Source organism: Urtica dioica, chromosome 11 (assembly GCF_054948205.1).
Source record: "Urtica dioica subsp. dioica isolate 48M chromosome 11, U.dioica_male_clone48M_v1_H2, whole genome shotgun sequence".
Lineage (NCBI taxonomy): Eukaryota > Viridiplantae > Streptophyta > Magnoliopsida > Rosales > Urticaceae > Urtica > Urtica dioica.
In genome coordinates, this window is record NC_142766.1 from 8,132,579 (window position 1) to 8,140,498 (window position 7,920).

A 7,920-nucleotide genomic window follows, 5' to 3' on the forward strand; every position below is an offset into this window, starting at 1 on the left:
GTACAGTTGGCCGCGACGAACATATTTTGCCGCAACCAACATAAACGATTGTCGAGGCGAGTTGCTTTCCCAGAAATCCAGAGACTCTAGAACTATGTCGCCGCGGCCACGTGTATATTTGGCCGCGGCGAAATTATCTCACCATGGCCAAAGTAAAGCTTGACCTTGGCGAGATTCTTTCCCATATTTTTATAACGAGACAGATGTCCCGTTGTGCAATATTTCGCCGCGGCCAGGTATACATTTGGCCGCGGCGAAATTTCGCGAACTGGTTCTATAAATTAAATTTTCTCGTCATTTTCACTTTTTGATCTCAAAACCTAACTCGGAAAAGTACTCCAAACACAACTCCGACCCGTTTCGTGCCATCCTTGTTACCACTCTCAACTCCACGTCCAAGTCTTGTAAGTTATTCTCTTGTACTTGCTTTGAATATGCTTTTCTAGTATAATATGATAATTAGAATGGGTATTTATTGTAAAATCTAGGGTTTCTATCATTGGAGATGACAAAAATGGATGTGGGAGAATAAATTAAATGAGATATATCGAGGAGGTGTAGATGAGTTTTGTAAATTCGTTAGAGAGAATATGGAGGACGTGAAATCTATTCGTTGTCCTTGTGTTCGATGTGGAAATCATAGGCATTTTTCGCTTGATGTTGTTCGAACTCATTTGTTTGTGTATGAAATAATGACCTTCTATCAAAGATGGTATTACCATGGTGAGGTTTTTTGTTCAACGATAAACAATAGCGATGATGATATGGAAGATGACGTTGATGATATGCCCGGGATGATTAATGATTTGGAAGACAATTTTGTTGATCGGCCGCAGTTGTTTGAGTCGATGATGATGGATGCGGAGACCCCATTATACGAAGGGTGTACAAGTTTTTCAAAGTTGTCGTTTTTAGTCACATTGTTCCATTTGAAGGCGTTGGGTGGTTGGACAAACACTAGTTTTACAAAATTGTAGGAAACGCTTAAAGAAGCCTTTCTGAAAGCCAATAAAGTTCCTTTCAGTATGTATGAGTCAAAGAAAACTTTGGGCACATTAGGTATGAAGTACGAGAAGTTTCATGCATGGCCGAATCATTGTGTTCTATATAGTCACGAGCTTGAAAATCTAGATGAATGTCCGACCTGCAAAGAGTCGAGGTTGAAGAAGGGTAAAATGCTACGTGACGGGGTCAAAGGAGTTCCAGTTAAGGTATGTATTTGGAGTTAGTTATCGAACCCATTTTCTTAGATTCTCTGTAATCGGAGTTAGTTAAAACTCTTTGCATGCTAGAGAATATTTTTTCACCTTCGTGTTTTCACATCATGATTCACTTAAATGTTCACTTGGTACGTAAAGTGAAATCACGTGAGCCTGTATTTTTACGTTGGATGCATCCAATCGAAGTTACATGAAAGTGTTGAAGAGTTATGTGAAGAACTACAATAGGCCGGAAGGGAGCATAGTGGAACACTATATAGCAGAGGAGTCCGTTGAATTTTGTTCGGAGTATTTAGCTAATGCAGACGCGATTGGGTTGCCAAAGAACTCAAGTCATGAATCAAAAGCTCTATCTATAGGTATTTTTTTGACACTTTCGTATGTGTATTTGGCTTATTAATGAAAGGACAACTATTTATATGAGTGGTTATTTGTAGGTACTTATTCTAGCGTCAACCGAAAAGAGTGGGAGCAAGCCAGTCTCCATGTTTTGCATAACGTTTCCGAAGTCACGCCGTTTGTGGATATTCATTTGAGTGAATTGAGAGCAAATGATCCAAAAAGAGCTAAAAATGAAAAAATGGTTACAAGAAGAGCACAATTGTTTGTTTCAGAAGTGGCTTGGAAAATGATTATTTCGAGAATCTGGACATTCAGAAACGTTGAGCAAAATATCCGGCGGGCCATCCTCAATGGTTACAAGGTACACTGCTTGGTCTGTCAATGGTTTTACTTTTTACACCAAAGAAAGAGACAACAAACATCCCGTTCAAAATAGTGGTGTCACATTACTTGCTGAAGCATTACATGTTTCTTCGGCAAAGGATAAAAATCCAAAAAAAGCTTTCATGAACTATTATGGTTACATTGAAGACATTTGGGAACTTGATTATTGTGGGTTGCAAATCGTTTTGTTTAAGTGCAAATGGGCCGACAACAATCATGTTAAAGTTGATAAAGACGGAGTTACAATTGTCGACTTTCGACATACAAGTTACGAGAATGATTCATTTATTTTGGCCTCACAAGCAACTCAATTATTTTACGTATCAGAACCCATCAATCCAGACTAGTCATTAGTCTTTCACATGAAAGCGAGAAGTATTGACGAGATGAAGACAAAGACATGTCTAAATTACCGCCATTCACATCCGGCTTACCACTTATTGATGAAGAGATTGATGATTTTGATGATGATGATGTTTCTCATTTACTTCGTTCGGATATCAATCCAATTTTTGTGTGAAAACCAAAAAAACTATATGTATTTTATGATTCAGATTATGATACATTCATGTTTTCTTCTATGATATATATTTTGTAAGGTTATTTTTTTGTGTAGATGTTATTAATAAACACTAATCTGGAACATATTTCGCCGCGGCAAACATTATACGTAGCCGCGGTGAAATGAGTTCCAGAGTCAACATATTTCTGGGAACTCATCTCGCCGCAGCCAAGTATATATATTGCCGCAACCAAACTACTTGGCCACGGCAAGATGAGTTCCAGAGTCAACATATTTCTGGGAACTCATCTTGCCGTGGCCACATATATTGTTGGCCGCGGAAGAACTATTTGGCCGATGCCAAATATTTACTTGGCCGCTGCGAAATGAGTTCCAGAGTCAACATAGTTCTGTGAACTCAACTCGTCGCAGCCACGTGTAGTGTTGGCCACGGAAGAAATATTTGGCCGCGGCGAAGTATATACTTGGCCGCGGTGAGAGGTATTGATTTATAAGATACTTTACTTACAAACACTTTAGTTATCCCGTTTTTTCTTAAATAACATCAAACACTATCAATACATATATTTCAAATACTCAATCAAACACTAATTCAAATAACCATAACAATCTCAAACACAAAATAAAAACTAAAACAAGTATCAAACAATCTCATAAAACACATTAAAACATAAATATTTAAGTTTCACACATATAAAAAAAACTTGAAAACAAATATTAAACTTAGAAGTGTTCAAAAAACACATTAAAAAAGTTTACTCATTGCCGTAGTTGTTATTCCCAAGTGGTTGTGGTGGTGGTGGTCCCGGGTACTGAGGAGGTGCCATATGCGGTGGCCATTGCGATGCTTGGGCCGGATAGTATGTTCATTGAGGATATGGAGGGAACTGGAATGGATTCTCTTGGTTGATGTCCCACCGACCTATGAGCTCGTTTAATCTCTTGAAAGCCGCGGCGCCATATTCTCATTGTCGGTGCATGTAGTCTTGGGTGTGTTGATACCCACCGAAGAGATAGTGGTTACACCGAGCACTGTAGTCTTGGGTGGCAGGATCATACCCGGAGGTGGTTGTAAGCACAACAGTGGCTCGTTGAGTGACGGTTCGTCCTCCTCTTCTTCATTCTCTTCCTCCTCTTCCGGCTCTTTTACTATGTATCTCTCGATCGTCTTGTCATTAATAGGCGCCGCACACTTCTTGGTTGTGTCGTGTTTTGAGCCTCCAACACCAGCATTCAGACACAAGCCGTAGATGATTGACGGATACGGCAACCCTTTTATTGATATTCTTGTACTTGATTCTCTTCATCAAATTATAGTTGAATCGATTGACGTTGATGGTTTTTCCACGAATGACACAAAACAGAAGATGGACATGTTCCTCGTCGAGACGGGTGAATTGCTTTATCGGAAAGAGTCGAGAGCAAATGAGATAAATCCACTTTTTGTGAGCCTGTAAAATAAACACCGTTATATTTAAAACATGCAATAGACAATAATACACACACAAAAGAAGAAAAATTTAACCTCGTCAACTATTTTCGGAGAAGCTTTCTAACTCATATGTCCATGACCCAATTCTCTCCAGGAGTAGTCAACAAACTCAACATTTCGTTGAGGTTAGGATCTCTCAACCATTGTCAGTAACCCTCATTATCAAAATCGAATTCCGGAGTTCCTAGCAACGCGTTGATGGCTCCGACACTACAGTCTAGCTCTACACCGCGAACCGTCACCACATCATCCACTTGATCCAGTAAGTTCGCGTAGAATTCATACATGAGCGTGACGTTTGCTTTGTGCTCGGTGTGGCACAAAATTTTCTCTACGAGGAACCTTTGTAGTGTTGTGGATTTGACCCCCTATAGGCGTGCTTGGGCTCACCTTCAACCCTCGTTCAAAGATCGGACTTCGTTGAACTAAATGTCATATCGATCTTCCGCTGCGTTACTAGTGAATATCCGACTATTATAGTTCACTTCGGGTTCGGGTTCGGATTGACAAGGCCTCTTACTTTTTTTAGTGGGAGGCCTAGAAGAGTTAGGGGCGGCTTCTTTGTAACCAGCGGGGGTTTTTGATCGGCCCATTTTCTAATTGAACAAATTAATCCAAACTCAAATTCAACAACATTTTCAAACAATAAATCATTTTCAACACAAAATTAAACTCAATTCAACAATAAATATCAAAATTCAACACTAAACACATTATATTAAAATAAAATAAGAAAAAAACTTATCACAAACACAATACAAACTCAAATCCGAAATAAATTTAACTACAATATCAAAATACAACTCATTTCAACCTAAAAATTTTATTATACCCAAAATCATAAACTACAAAATAAAACCCAAAACAAAAAACCCTAATTTTGGCCAAATCTACAATCCAATACCATAAACTACAACCAAAATCCTAAATTAGTTTATAAATCACACAAAGCATTCATGCCATTTAAGATTTTGATATGAAATTGAGTTACAAACACACCTCAAGGTCGGTGGGAGAAGGAGCAAGGAAGGCTAGACCGAGAGAGAGAAAGAGATGGCGGGGAGAACTGGCTTTGGCGAGGAGGCGCGGTGAGATTTGGCGTCGGCGAAAAGGCGGCGAAGTTTCAAGGTAGGTTTAGGAGAGGAAATTGCACAGAAATGGTCGAAATGAAGGTCTGAGGCGAGAGGAAGTGAAAAAAATGAAGAAAGAAACCGAAATGAAGCTTTTATAGTGAAGACCTAAAAGTTTTATAACATTTCGCCGCGGCGAGAGTAAGCCTTGGCCGCGGAGAAATGTGTCCACAACGGTACAATAACCCGTTGTGGAAACATTTTGCCGTGGCCATGGCTTCCGCTCGCCGCGGCGAAATGTCCTTATTTTTAGTTTAAACACATATTTCCACAACGGGTTATTGTACCGTTGTGGAAAAGTTTGGCCGCGGCGAGATGATGCCGTGGCCGTGGCGAGATTAAACAACGGGTCACTGTCTCTTTGTTTAAATCTTAAATTTTGGATGAATTCCACAACGGGACAGTTGACTCGTTATGGAATCATCAAAATTCCACAACGGGACAACTATCCCGTTGTGGAAACATGATGATTCTACAATGGGACAATAGACCCGTTGTGGAATCATCGGGATTCCACAACGGGATTATTGACCTGTTGTGGAAACATCATGATTCCACAACGGGATGGCGTTTCGTTGTGGAATTTCCGTCGTGAAATATAACATTTGTAGTAGCTATGTATGTATATATAATTGTTACATAGCTACATATGACTATATAATTGGTGAAAAGTTGGTATATTAAGAATATGTATATAATCTAGATTATTTATGTATAAATAATATAAAAGTTGTAAGTTATATATAATATATGCTAGCGTACCTTATATATATTAAGTGGTTTTTGGACGTATTTGTTTATATATAATAAAAGTAATAATTAATATATTAAGAGTAAGAGTAGGATTAGGTTTGGACTTTTAGGGTTTGAGCGTTTATGGTTTAATCAAGCACTATATATACATACACTCCTTTTATTTTCAGGCTTAGTCTATGCTCTCTCTCCCCTATTCTTCTTATTCTTTGAAAATTCGTAGCTCTAATTAGGCAACTCAATATTGAAAAAAATAGGTATGTATTTCTAATATCTAAATCCTTAATCGGATAATTTTTTTTATGAAATACATAATATTTTCCGATTATTCTCTAATCAGTGCGCAAACCTGATTCGCTGGTCTAACGTAATTCCGATTTCCAGAGTTTGTAACGTTTACTGTGGATTCACAAATTATTATTTTGCGTTAATTCTTTTTGGAAACGATAGTTTTAATATGTCTTCTATTTAAAAATGTAATCGAAAAATATTTTCACATTACACATAATATTTTCTGATTATATTACGATATGTGCGCAGACCAGTTTTGGAACACATTTTTAAAGTCATATTTTATACTTGTTTTATTTTTAAGAAATAGTTAAAGGATGTTTTTGGCTGTGTTGCCTTTATAAAAAGTTATCAAAATAATGTTTTATAGTTTTTGGAACTTTTACAGAAGTTTTTACAGAGTTTTAGTTTTTTCCCGAAACCCTAATAGCCAAGGGTATTTTAATAATTTCACGTTGAATGTCATTTTTTAAAATTTCCAGAATCTAAAGTATGTCTTGAATCTTTTTTTAGTTGATCCCCAATATTCTTTTACCCCGATTAGGTTTCGAGTCAAGTAGAGCTTCCAATCCATCTTCGACCAGCGAGCTTTACTCCTGATTCGTGATCAAAGTCAGAATAATCTCACTGCAACACAGATTAGTTCAAAAATAAATTGGATCAACATATTATTTATGAGTCATATATGTATTTTTATATATTTAAGTATATGTTTTACTATCTGATGACGTGTTTGTTCTTTTGTGGTTTGATATTTGTGTGAGCTATGATTTGCAAGTTATGTGTTGATGCTATTTATTAGATGTAATTTAAAGTAGTGATTTATGTCTGGTAAACTATGTGATGTTAAAGTAGATTTGAGAATGTATATGTTTTATTATTTAGTCATGTTTTTGTATGAGCATATGTATAAAAGTTTTTATTTACATGTCATATCTGTATGTAACGTTATTTTCAAGTGAAATGATAAAGATAAGTTAGGGAGTCGTACCGCCTCGAGGGGTATCAAGGAGAGGTTTTCCGGACCGAGGCTCAAATAGGGAAATTTCTCTGGCCGAGGCCCTAATATGTTTATTAAATAGAGCGAAGTGTGGGACCTTGCAACCCCATATCTTCGTCTCTAAAGTGCGCACTGAAATAGTTACAACTACCCTAGGGGCACCCCAAACTAAAGGTTGATAGAATCAAGAAAAGAAAGATCAATTTACCGATTAGTTTTAAAATACTAATAACATGTTCATGCATTGCATTACTCTTTTAATTTTGTGAGCTTTATATTGTTCTCGCTGAGCGTAAGCTCATCTATTCGAAAAAAATATACGTTTGTGTTGTAGGTGAATAACTTGCAAGAAACTGAGCAGGGCAGACTAGCGACGTCGATAGCGAGAGGGTTGATTTACAGAATATGCTCACTTATAATAGATCTGATCACCTCGAGGTAGTTGGATATTCAGATTCAAATTTTGCCGGATGCATGGATTACAAAAAGTCCATTTTTGGCTATTTGTTCCTCTTAGCCGGAGGAGCGATCTTCATAGAAGAGTGCGAAGCAGACCGTCATTGTTGCATCCACTATGAAAGCTGAGTTCATAGCATGCTTTGAGGCTACGGTTCGTAGATTATGGCTGAGGAACTTTATTTCGGGGCTTGAAATTGTCGATACTATCGCTAAGCCGCTGAAAATTTACTGTGATAAGTCCGCAGCAATCTTCTTTTCTAAGAATGACAAGTATTCGAATGGTGCTAAGCATATGGCATTGAAATACTTCAACGTTAAAGATGAAG